We start from the raw sequence: 13,581 nt of genomic DNA, 5'->3' as shown, positions 1-13,581 counted from the left end.
CTTCTATTATTTTCTAAAAATTTTAATAAAATTCAAGAATTAAATGTTTAATTTCAATTATTAAGAAACACGATTATTGTAAAAATTTGAAAAAAATTGTTCATATAAAATTCAATTACTTTGAAAATTTTCAATTAAAATAATTTCATTATTTTTAAAGAAATTGAAAAAAATTCTTCAAAAGAATATTTAATTAGGATTATGAAATTTTTTTAATAAAATTCTTTTCCAAAAATTCAATTATTTCCATAAATAATAAAATTCTTTGAAGAAATTCAATTATTATCAAATTTTTTGATAAAAATCTTTGCATACATTCAATTATTTGAAAATTTTTTATAAATTTTTTCGCAATAATTCAATTATTTTCATAAATAATATAAAATTTTTATAGGAACTTAATTATTTTCGTCAATTATTTTCATAAATAATATAAAATTTTTATAGGAACTTAATTATTTTCGTAAATAATAAAATTATTTTTACTAATTCAATTATTTTTATATAAATAATATAAAATTTTTATAGGAACTTAATTATTTTTAAACAAACAGAATTTTCATAAAATTTTTCGAAAAAAATCAATTATTTAAAATGATTTTTGTAAAATTCTTCGCTAGAATTCAATTATTTAAAAAAAAATTAATAAAGTTCTTCGGAAGAATTCAATTATTTTTGAAAATTTTAATAAAATTCGTTGCAAGAATTCAATCATTTTTCAAATTTTTTATAAAATTCTTCGTATCATTTTTTTTCTTTTAATAATAAGAATAATAAATTAAATAATTAATAAGTATATGGAGTGTATAACTCCTTTTTCATTTTAAGCCAAGTTTAATAAAGTAAAGATTTCCTTCTTTCTTGTGGCCTAATGGCTTTAAACTTTATTTAAATTACATCAAAATTTTGACGCGTTTCGATGCAGTATTCTGCATCCTCATCAGAAAAAAACGGAACAAAACGTCTGTAAAAAGACAATATAATAGATACACAGATCTAATGACTCACACACAGATACATATGTTTTTGTAAAAATAAACATTATGTGTCTTAACATACGTACCAGACAAAATAAAAGTCAAAAAATAAATGAACATGGAACATTCAACATTCAGACATAACCTCAAAATAGGTCTGTCACTATTTCTTTAAACTCTTCATAAACGATAAAAGAAATCATGAAATGGTAAAAAACCACGTTTAGACAAACAATAGTAAAAACCTTTTTTGAAAAAAACTTTTTCATATGAGATTATATAATAATAAAATTATTAAAAAAAGGTTTTTTTCACATTTTTCCATGTGACATATATGCTCCATGGTTTATATTAGTTTGTATAGAAGGTCTTCTTCTTCTTTTGTTTTAATGGCCTCTTGTATAAACAAATAGCCAGTACTGTTAAATAAGTATATAAGCGAATTTATCCTTAGACTTCTTATATTAATGTTATCCTCGTAGGTATTTTAATTTCCGTCCGAATTAAGTCGGTTAATTTCTCAAGTATGGTATCAGCAATTGTTGGAGTGACGAGTATTGCTAGGTAATTGGTTGTCTCGGGAATTAAATTCCGATGGATCCGTTGAGGTTAGGCCGCAGTCCCATGGCAGCGTTTTGCGTTGCGTTGTAATAAGAGAGAATGCAGCAAACGTATATTTCCGTCTTTTTCTCTCCCATTACGACGCAACGCAAAACGCTGTCATGGGACTCCACCCTTAAAGTTGTCTGATGGAGAGGCATGTGTACGCCTTCTACTGTTGTTAACGTCAAAAATGGTTGTGGCGCGAGAACTTGCGTTTTTTTAAAAAAAGTAAACAAAATTTCTGTAGACACAGTCATAGATTAGAACTTTGAACATGGTATCAGGAAGAACAATGCGTTGAGTAATTGTTTCAAGAGTCCATCTCAATCATTCATTACTATTTTCAAGTTAACTGCCGTATTATTGGAAAGGAAGGAATGTATTTTACTTATAGGATATAACTCAATTTAAGGTATGAGCTCATTCAGCAAATTCGAGTTTAATTGCATATTTGACTTAATCGGAAGTTCAAGTATTTTAAAACCTTTCTCACAAAATCATGTTATCACCCGAGAAAAATTTACCAATATTTATTGCTATATCAAGGTCAGGATTAAAAATCAACTGACTAATATCGAACTCTTCGAAGTCGAAATGTGGAAGTCTCCTTAATAGAAATGTGTTTAATGCCGGTCTCTGGGAAGAGAGCAAAGGACAGTATTTAAATAAATGTTTTAGAGTTTTAAAATTATTTCCACATGGGCATTCCAATGGCAAAGTCCATCCCATCCGGGCGAAGTGCTCTCCCGTGCAGATGTGCGATGTACGTAGCCGTGTGATAGTATTAATATTTCTCCTCGATGTCTCGACACCCCTGAACCAAGGCCTCTTTGTTTTTACTGTGATGTAGTTGAAGTATGTGGTAAGTGGTAAGTGGGTTCAATGTCCAGGACAAATTACGAATCATATGTCGCCTATTGATAAGGATTCTACGAATAGATAGTGGAGGAATATTGGACTCAGACAAGAGTATACTGATAGGTGTTAATTTCATGCAGCCAAGAATGATCCGCAGAGATTGATTCTGAATCCGGTCCAATGACCCCAGATTACACTGTGCTGAATCAGCAAAAAACTGGCTACCCCATTCGAGATGAGAGCGAGTTAGACCCTTAAATACGGTAAAGCAAAGATGAAGGATTGGCCCTCCAGGAAATCCTGGTCATCGACTTGATCAGGTTAAGTGTTTTTGTCGCCTTTTGTGATATTTCTTTAATATGTTTTTGCCAGGAGAGTTTTTTGTCCAGTATAATGCCCAAATATGTCATATCTGTTTGTGGTGAAACCACGGTATCCTCAATCTTAATAAAACAGTTCTCAAAGTTCTCGTTTGCCCTTGAAAAGATGGTCAGCTGGGACTTTCCGGGAGATATAGATAGGCCTACCTCAGCAAGCCAAGGAGCCAATTCCGTGATTGCTTTCTCCAAAAGGCGGAGAGAAGACTGTAGGTCTTAAGATGTAATGTAGAGGAGCAAGTCATCGGCGAACATCAGCCACCTGATCACACCGGGAATGACCACCCCAATCCTACTCAATGCCAAATTAAACAATAGCGGGGACAAAACGCCACCCTGTGGGACACCTATGTAGGAGTCTCTGGAATCTTTGCCCTCAGGATTAAAATATAAATGTTTGACTGTGGTTATAAAAGAGATGAAGTTAACAATTCTAGCGGGGACTTTCAATTCGATTAGTCTATTATAAATGGATTGGGGAAGGATATTGGAAAATGCAACCTTCAAATCGACCGCAAGTGCGAGGGTATGCTCGCGATTAATAAAGCCCCTAGTCACGTCCGCGACAAAGACCGAACCACAATCCGACGTCGATCTTCCCCTCCTGAATCCAAACTGATTCATCGGTATACCATCAACATACTCGACATGATGCTCCGATCTTTTTTGGACTATTTTTTCAAAAAGTTTACAAATATTTGAGGTGAGAGAAATAGGGCGATAACCCTTCCCTTGTGGTTTGGGTAAGAAGACCACCCTAGTGTCTCTCCATGTTTCAGGAAAAATTGATTCAACAAAGAAAATGTTAAAAAGTGTTAATAAGAATTGTTTAGCTTTAGCAGGGAGCTTTTGAGTATGTAGTATGTAATGGTATCTAAGCCGGGTGAAGTATTTTTTTAATGCTATTTAATGCGTTATAAAATTCATTTTCAGTAAAAGGACTGTTAATCAAACAACCGCTGCCAAAATCCGTGAGGAAAGGGAGCAAAGTTGGTCGGACTTCCTCCTGTACAAGATCCTTCTGTAGTTACCCTCAGATTGCAATAGGGGGAGCCCCAGGCCCATGAGTAAGCGTTAAAGTCTCCAATGAGAATATTCGGGTCTGTCAAAGAACAATTCTCGATGAGATCAGTCCATTGCTTCATAGATATTTTAATATTGGGGGGCATATACTCTCAACAATTGGACCCTGTATTGTGCTGTAGTAATGTTTATTCCTACACAGTCAAGGTGTCTTGGTGCAAGATTAGTGATCATGATAGGGGAGACGACAAAGTTTTTCCTAACCAAAATCATCACCCCACCCCCCAGACGATCACTCCTCCGGTCACAACGGAAAGTGAGGTAACCCCTAATTTGCCATACCGGAATTCGATTCGAAAGCCATGTTTCTGTAATTATTAATATATCAAGGTTATGTATGTGTAGAAGTGATTCGACTTCTGGCTTTTTATTGAGGACACTATGGGCATTCCAATTACCATAACGCAATCCTCTGAGATTGGTAGCAGAGATCATCTCATTATCATTAATATGCAAATATAAAGTTTAACCACTTCAATTATATAATTTCTTATAAGAATGTGCCAATCAATTCCAAGTAATCGTCTCACACCAGTCCTCAATGATTCAAGAATTCATTCAACTTCTCCTCGAGAGACCTCAACTGGGAGACTGGGGAGGCCAAGTTCTCTTGTAGTGTACCTATCAGTTCAGAATTGGACTTATTCAACGAGATCAGAGAGTCGACAGCAGTAAGTTGTTCCGAGGAGTACGGGGGGAGAGTCAGTTTAAGAGTGGTCAAATTTATGCCTTTGTGTTGCGAGGTGGTTGGTAATTTTTTTTCACCCTGCAAATCAGCCCTGCCTATAATACCTTGTGTGGGGTTAGGCACTGAAGGGCCATCAGCAGACTGTGGTGAAATTATATAGGAGTCATTCCTTGAATGGATGACCCTATCAAGGTCCAGATTCTCTGCATAGAACATCTCCTTTGCCTCGGAGCGACTACAATTTGTTGTGTATCTAAACTTCAAAATGTCAAACTCCATCTTGAAGATATGACACAAATTTGATGAGGCCGTGTGTTCTCTTCTGCAGTTCTTACAGAAGGGTGGCAGATCTTTATAGGGGCATAAATTTGTCAGGTGTCTGCCTGAGCAGTGTTCGCACGAAGGGTATGTGGATCTGCATTGATTTTTAGTATGGCAGAACCTCTGGCACCTATAACATCTGCGGGGTCTTTGTATAACTGGAGTGATTTGGATTGAGAATCCTCCAATTCTAATGAATCTGGGAACTGTAAGACTGTTAAATGAAAACTCAATCCTTTCAGTGATTATATTAGGGGGACAAACCAACCTTCTGATACAAAATATATCTTTTAATTCATCGGGTGTGCAGACCCTGAAAATGTCCCTGACCGATCGCTCAGGGGGGAACCAATCAGTGAAGCCTCGCTTGTGTAGGTAGGTATCAGGGATGAACATTCTGAAACCCTCATCCTTAAGGGCAACCGAGGTAACGAGATCATTGGCACTCTGGAAGCGTTCACACTCCACTTTGATCTGATTGATGCCAGTTCTCGAAACCTGCTTGCCTTCGGAAATGTGCGGAGAGAGAAGATCAATGACTTTGATTGGATCAAGCTTGCCGATATTGAAGCCCGACACTGTGCTCTCAACAAAAACGATGAAAAGGAAGAACTGGAAGAATTATAGAGAGACATAGTATTAGGACTATGCCAACCCAGATCGGACTCCTCGTAAACGATGAAATCATTCGAACCCTCTGTGTCTACAGCAGGGCCAGCATTAGTGTCTGGAACATCAGCAGGTCTAGAGTCATTAGAGGGTTTCACGAGAATAGTAGGTGTATCAGGGGAGTCTCCCGAATTTTCTCTAACCGAGTGTGCGGAATCAGCGCCCGAGCTTTCATTATTGGCCCTCTTAGTAATCTGCTTCAGTGATTCGATCGAGTCACTGAGCTGAATGGGTTTCAGTACAGTGGGAGACTGGTTTGTTCTTTTGCGTTTAGTGGATTGGGAGGAGGTTGTTTCTAGGAGTTCTGTTGTGTTCATACCGGTTAAAAGATCAAAATTCCTGGCAGGAGTAGAAGTGGCGAATGCTTGACCAGACGTTGGTTCAGGGGAGCCAGTTTGTTTGTTTTGTTTAATGGCCTCTTGTATTAACAAATAGCCAGTTCGAATTCAAAATTGAGGTCCTGATAAGGATTATAGCCACTCGAAGTAGACGAATAGCAGTTTCCTAGGTGCATCAATTCCCTTGAACCACGGTCTCTTAGATTTAACACTAACCTTGTTGTAATATTTATTGGTAAGAGGTTTGTTGAAAAAGTATGGCCACGTCAGGTCCCTCCAGTGATCGAAATCTCTTTCAATCACTGGAATTAGGTCTCTTGGTGGACAACTTTGTAGATTGCCAAAAGGCAACGTTAATGCATACTTCGCCAGACTATCCGCCAGTTCATTTCCCTTAATTCCCTCGTGAGAAGGAATCCAGAGGAACCGGACTTGACCATTTTTGTCTAAAATCTTGATGATGAGCCTGATAATTTTAATGATCATAGCATGAGGAGTGTACATCCTGTTGTTAATTTCCTTTAGAGCTGATTGTGAATCTGACATAATAAGGATGTTATCAAGACTTAATCTGTCTGCTTCTTTCAAAGCAGAGAATATTGCGTATAATTCACAGGATAGAGCACTCATCATTCCGTTGAGTCTGACGCAGAAATTTATATTAAGACTAGGAATGACAAATCCCGAGCCAGTGTTACCCTTGACAGGATCTGAGGCACCGTCTGTGTAAATCTCGATATATTCATGATAGTTAGAATTGATTAGATCAAGGAGTGATTTATGTGGAGTGAGACTACTTTTAATTTGAATACCCGTTTCGAGGTCGACCTCAACCATTTTTGTTAATTCATCCCATGTCATGTCAAATTGTAGAGTAGGTTTTTTAGTTTTCCCGCATTTTCCTATGAATTGCTGTAAGTCTGTAAATGTACCAATGAATGGGGTGTGTGTAATAGAAAGTTTTTTGTTTTTCTTTTCGTTAAGTTCAGTATTTTCATTAAGATTGTTTAATTTTGGAATAAGTGGATTGGTTGTCCAAGAAAGATTGCGAATTAAAAATTTCCTGTTGGCTAGAGATCTTCTTAGGTGAAGAGGGGGAACATTAGCTTCCGACATTAATATTCCTATCGGGGTGGATCTCATACAACCCAAAATCACTCTCAGGGCCTGATTTTGAATTTGGTCAAGAATTTTAAGATTTGAGTTGGATGAATTAGAGAAGAATTGAGATCCCCACTCAAGGTGAGATCTGGTTAACCCTTTAAAAACTGTGATCATTAAATTCGGATTAGCCCCCCACGAAATTCTGGACATGGAACTTATCAAATTAATAGATCTAGATGCTTTTTGAGCACAGTTGTTAATGTGCTTCTCCCAGGAAAGTTTCCTATCTAGAATAACCCCCAAATAGGTCATCTCATTTTGGACACCAACCTGAGTGTTCTGGATCTTGAGTGAGAGATTTGAAACATCAATTTTTGACTTAGAAAAAACAGTAAGTTGAGATTTAGTTGGGGAAATTGACAAACCTATATCTTCCAACCACGGGATTAAGTCCTTAATTACTTTTTCCAAGAGATTAATTGTTTCTTGAAGATTTTTGGTATTTACATATAATAATAGGTCATCAGCAAACATTAGCCACTTAATAGTTTTTGGAATTATGGTATTTATTTTGCTAGTTGACAGATTGAATAGAAGGGGGGAAAGGACACCACCCTGGGGAACTCCTATATGTGAGTCGCTACTATAATTAGCATCAGTTGAAAAACAGAGATGTTTGACTGTTATCAAAAAGCTTACAAAATTAATTATCTTGTTGGGAGTTTGTATTTCAATTAGTCTGTCATAGATAGCCCTGGGTAAAATATTGTTAAATGCACCTTTTAAATCTACCGCAATTGCTATGGTATGTTCCTGTTTAGCAAACCCGATGGAAATATCAGTGATCAAAGCCGATACGCAATCCGCAGTAGACCTGCCTCTTCTGAAGCCATATTGGTTGAGGGGAATTGCATTTTGAAATTCGATATAATGTTCTAATCTTTTATGGACCATCCTTTCAAAGAGTTTGCAGAGCATTGAGGAAAGCGAAATCGGTCTGTAACCCTTACCGTTTGATTTATGAACGAAAACTACTCGAATGTTTCTCCACTCTTCTGGGAAGATTGATTTGAGATGAAACTCATTGAATAATAACAATAGCAATTTTTTCGCTTTTTTAGGGAGTTTTCTAATTATAAGGTTAGTAATGGAGTCCAAACCAGGAGAGGAATCAGGCTTACCGTAATTCAAGGCTTGGGAGAATTCGTTATCAGAAAAAGGACTATTCAAAGCAGAATCAAAATTTACATTAGAGTTGTTGGGAAGATATGAGAGAGGAACATCTTCTCTCACAGAAGTCGACAAAGGAGGACCTTTTTTTATTTCGCAAAAACCATTTCACCTCATTATCAATCGAATCAAATTTTAATCTATTCTGATGAGACTGGACTTTGAGGTATTCCTTCCTGGCTTCACGTCGTCTGACAAGAGCTTGATCACATACGGAATCCCACCAAAGAGGTTGTGATTTCCTGACTCCTTGAAGCGAGGATGGGTAATATGCTCCTGACTCTATTAAATGTGATTTAATATTGTTAATAAATGCATTGTATGTTACTAGGGGTTCATTGTTTAAGCTGAATTCGGCTTCGAGTAGATGAAGAGTAGGCGCAAGGAGCTGGTTGAATTTATCCCAGTCTATTTTTTTGAAGTTAAGTCTACTAGTATTTGACCTGGTAAACTTCGGAGTAGAATCTAAGGTTGCCAAGACAAGGTTATGGTCGGAAGAATAGGTGTCCGAAGTGACTTCAACATTTGATGTTTGGCCTAGTTGAGAAGAAATAAAAATGAGATCAATGTTACTATCACTCCTACCCGCTCCGCCCACAAAAGTAGGAAAAGAGTCATTGAGGGGAATTAAATCAAAATCCTCAGTCACTTCCCTTAAGTGATTCCCTCTCGCAGAACAGTATACTGAGCCCCATGACCAGGAGTGAGCATTAAAATCGCCCATAAATATTATGGGGCTACCAATTTCACAACTATCCAACAAATCAGACCACGTACTGGGGGGAATTTTTTTGTTAGGGGGAGCATAGGAGGCTATAATTTGGAGTTTGAATTGAGAAGTGGCTAATGTTATTCCAATGGAATCAATTTGTTTAAAAATTTTTTTTGGAATCCTTATAGAAGAAACGACTAATTCTCTCCTGACAAGAATAAGCACTCCTCCCCCAGGTCTCTGTTCCTGTCGGTCCTGTCTGAAGGTGGTATAACCCTTAATTTGCCAAACCGGATTTTTCGAGGTCAACCAGGTCTCAGTAATGATTAATAAGTCAAGATGATGTATAAGTGTATGGGAGTGCCAAACAAATGTCTCTATACAAAAATAAGTAGAGTAAGGGATTTGAAAATATCAAGTGTGTTTAGTAACCACTTGTTAAAGCAAGTAATGAACAAATCAACTTAACCTATAGTAAACTTTCAAAATAAAGAACAATAACGTATCAAACAAATGCGAACATAAAATTAATATCTAAGATTCTCAGAAAGAATTTTACCACCCCAAGTGGATGGGAATTAGAATTAAAAATTAATAAATTTCCTGCCTCCAAATGACAGTAAAAACTAATTTAGATAAACAGTTGAGTAACAAAAATATGTAAAGTTAATATCTAGAGGTTCTCCAATAGATCTTCTTTCTTAAGAATAATTTTAACGTAAATAATTTGCTTTATTGACTAGTGAGAGACTTCAGCAATCAGTCAGTGTCTCTTAGTTGTATAACTATTTAGTTTAAATGAAATAATAAATTTTTAATTTTAATTTTATTAATAAAGATTAATTTTACTTTATCTAAATTGTTTTTTAAATTGTTCTAAAAATGTTGGCATTTATTGAATTATTTACTTAAATCAAGCTTCTCTTGGATGTCTGTGATAAGGGCTGAGCTTGAGTTGTTGAGTAAAATTAAGCTATTCACAGCTTTGATCTGTTCCGAGAGAGTGTGAGCATTGGCATGCTCAGCTATTTCAATCATAAGGTCCTTTGGAGAGAGAGAGGTGAAGTCACTGGCAGGTTTATCTGATTTGGTGGGTCCCTGATTACCCGATGTAGAGGGAATTGCGTTGTTGTTGTTGTTGATGTTGTTGTTGTTCGATTCAGGAGGGATGATAGGGTCAGAGACATCAGCTCTCGCTTGACCAATAGATTGGAGGTCAGGATTCTCGATGAAGAACATTTTCTTGGCCTCCTCCCTGTTACAGTTTGTAGAGTATCTTAATCTAAGAATGCCAAATTCCATTTTGTAGATTGGGCATTCCGCCGACGATGCAGAATGCTCCCTTCCACAGTTTTTGCATTTTGGAGGAAGATCGAGATAAGTGCATAAGTGGGAAATATGACGACCTGAACAATGATCGCAAGAAGGGAAAGTAGAACGACATTGATTTTTAACATGGCAAAAACGTTGACATCTGTAGCAGTGTCTGGGACGTTGGATAACAGGAGTGATTTGGATCGAGAACCCCCCCAGAGTAATGAATCTTGGTATTGTTAAACAGTTAAATGATATCTCGATGCGATTCAACATAACATTAGACGAGCCAAAAATTCTTGTCATTTTAGCAATAACTTCTAACTCGTCCAAGGAGCTCACTCTAATGATATCCTTAATAGATCGACTAGCAGGGAACCAGTCTGTAAAACCACGTTTACGCAAAAAGGAGTCCGGGACAAAGGCTTTGAAGCCTTCATTAGTTAGGTCCTTAGAGTTAGCAAGGATATTTGCGTCACTCCATAATTCGCACGTAACTTTTATTTGGTTGATACCACTTCTGTTAATTTGCTTTGGGCCACTAATGAAGCCGGACAAAAAGTCTATGACGCTGATTGGGTCAAGTTTACCCAAATTGCGACCTCTCAAAGTCGATTCGATGAGTACTACGAAAGGGGGAGAACTATACTGGTTATAAAGTGTTGTGGAATTTGGATTGACCCATTCCAGGTCATCATCATCAACAACCAAGAAATCCTGGTGCTGAGTGGAAGAAGATTCTTGTGGATGTAGTTGTTGTTGAGAGATACTTAATTGATTAGTTTTGTTACTACTATTATTAGTTTAAATCGGATTAGAGTTTTTTGAGGGTACATTTCCGATTGTGTTTAGTTGAGTCATGTCTGTATTAGGATTTGTTGGAATCAGAGAGGGGAATCTGCCTGTAAAAGTATTGTCGTAGTATTTGAGCGCCATCTATATTAAGAAAGATGCTTTGCGAATCATAAATCAATATGGCGGAACTTTGCGGGAAAATTTAAATGAAATAAATAATTTCCATAATTAAATTTATGATAAAAAATACATTTATTCACCTTTATTGTCATAGAAAGTTAATGTACATAAAGCACACAAACTTTCTATACTTTTTTATAGTAATAATAAGTCACTTTATGAAGAAAATATATTTCACACTCAACCCATTTTTTCCTATTCGAACAGAGAAGAAAATATACAAAAAATAGATGTAGGGATCCTAGTCTGTATCATAGTAGTAATTTAGTAGAATTTTATTTATCAATTTGTCATTTATATGAAAGAAATATATATTTATACTAAACTAAAAAATAGATTTTATCCAAATAACTGAATTATTGTCTATATAATCAAATAAATATTTACCGTAAGCAAATAATTTTTATTTAAAGCCATTTAAAACAAATAAATTATATTTGAATTAATAATTTTAGTGTTTGAAATTATTTAACAATAATTTTAATAATGTATAATAATTATTTATAATATTTCATAAGAGGTTTAAAAAAATTGGGTCACATCTCCCGTAAAATTTCTCGCGCGAAATCAAATGGCAGTATTAGTTTCTTTAAAAACAATATTTCAATTTGCTATTAATAACTACATTATGTGCAAATTTTTTTTTGTAAAAATAATTACTGGGGCTTAAGCTAGGATCCTAATATCTGTTTTCGATATTTGTTTCCTGTTCGCATGGGTATTACTAGGGTAATCTCTGCAAACAATTGTAACAAATGTCAATAAATGTACCTTTTACTCTATTTAAAAATATTCTTAATTAATAGAATTTAAATAGAGGAGAAGGTTAAATAATAACAAACATTTGGAAATATAAAAAATATATATATATAACATCATATATTTTGTAATTCAATATTTTTTGAATATATACACTTATAAATATAAGTTAATGAAACTGTTAAAAATAAGTTCATTGAAAAGTTATCTGTTTACTTTTCTTAATTTTTTGACATACTGTTGACGAGCAACCTTTGCTAAATACGACTGGGCTCTTTCACTAGACTCTTTACCTTTCAATAATCTGTTTATAAAAGTACACCAGTTGGTTACATATTCAATTGCAATATTCTTTAAAAGAATGTTACACAATAAATCTTTGTGTTCGGTGCAACTTAGATTTGAAAAATCGAATACATCTTCGAGAGTTTTAATAAGATTACGCGCAACTTCTTTTCTAAAGCACAAATTAGGAATATTTGCTTCTAAAGTATCATCAGCTTGTTTAAAAAAGACAGTATTTTTATGTAGATTATAAATTCTTGTCACACAATTACAACATTTAGACAATGTACTATGCAGACCAACTTTTGTTATGACTTTCGAAATATTAAAGGAAGTATCGCCGATAGGATTTTCGTTAAAATCAGGATTAAAAATAATAGATTCCTCATCATTTTCTTCCGAACATACTGAAGCACTATTTTCAAACGTTTCAGCTACATCTGCTAAATTACGCAGAGAAAAAAGCGGTGTTGCCCTATCGTTTTCACAGTTACCCTTTACGGTTGCAGCAGAAGTTAAATTGTTTATAAGAAGAGATTTAAAGGAACCGGAAAACTGTAAACAAGTAGGATTGACGTTGCGGCGTCCATGACTTCTAATCACCCCAAAAAAATTTTCGAGGGGATCTTGATTTACATATCGGGGGGAAAAACTTTTAAAGTTCAATTTTTGAAGCTCCTTCCACAATCTTTGAAAACCAATCAAAGTTGTTCTAAAATTTGTTAAGGAAGGAACCGATTTTGGACGTTGAGTTACAGGATTCACAAACCTCACGTTGTTAGCAAGGCATAATGCAGCTTCCCTCCAAAAGGTTGAATGACATGTTTTGTCAGTAACATCTCTTCGAAGTTTATTTTTGTACTGCGCCTTCTCGTTCTTTGTTCCATTAATGGAATCGAATGTGTCATTAAAAAATTTCAAAACTTCTGAAGTTGTGACACCTTCCTTCTTAGGCATCATTTTTAAACCCTCAGTAGTGTCAATTGTGCCTACAATAAATGTAACATTATTGTCATTTTGGAATCAATATTTTTGAGAAATTAATCAATCATTCTAACACAGTGTAAATGAAATATTTCTTTTCTATTTAGAATCTTTTGTTCTTATATTTTATTATGTGTAATAATAGAATACAATAAAAAATTAATGATAATCACAATTGATTAAACACAATTACAAACATATTATTATACTAAAAGTTACTGTTTTTTTACTCACCTGTTACATTAGTCAAAAGACGAATGAATGAAGCTACCGTTCTACTTAAAACCTGTACTGCCGGATAAAC

General features: G+C 35.1%; 1 protein-coding gene across 1 annotated transcript in view; it reads left to right on the top strand.

Moving 5' to 3' along the window:
• The window catches only part of LOC122505946 (toll-interacting protein-like), a 32,287-nt gene that overhangs the window by 813 nt on the left and 17,893 nt on the right, over positions 1 to 13,581 (top strand). The window lies entirely within an intron of this gene.

The sequence above is a fragment of the Leptopilina heterotoma genome, unplaced genomic scaffold (assembly GCF_015476425.1).
Source record: "Leptopilina heterotoma isolate Lh14 unplaced genomic scaffold, ASM1547642v1 Lhet_38, whole genome shotgun sequence".
Lineage (NCBI taxonomy): Eukaryota > Metazoa > Arthropoda > Insecta > Hymenoptera > Figitidae > Leptopilina > Leptopilina heterotoma.
Note: the sequence above shows the minus strand (reverse complement) of the source record. Positions and strands in the feature narration are given on the sequence as shown.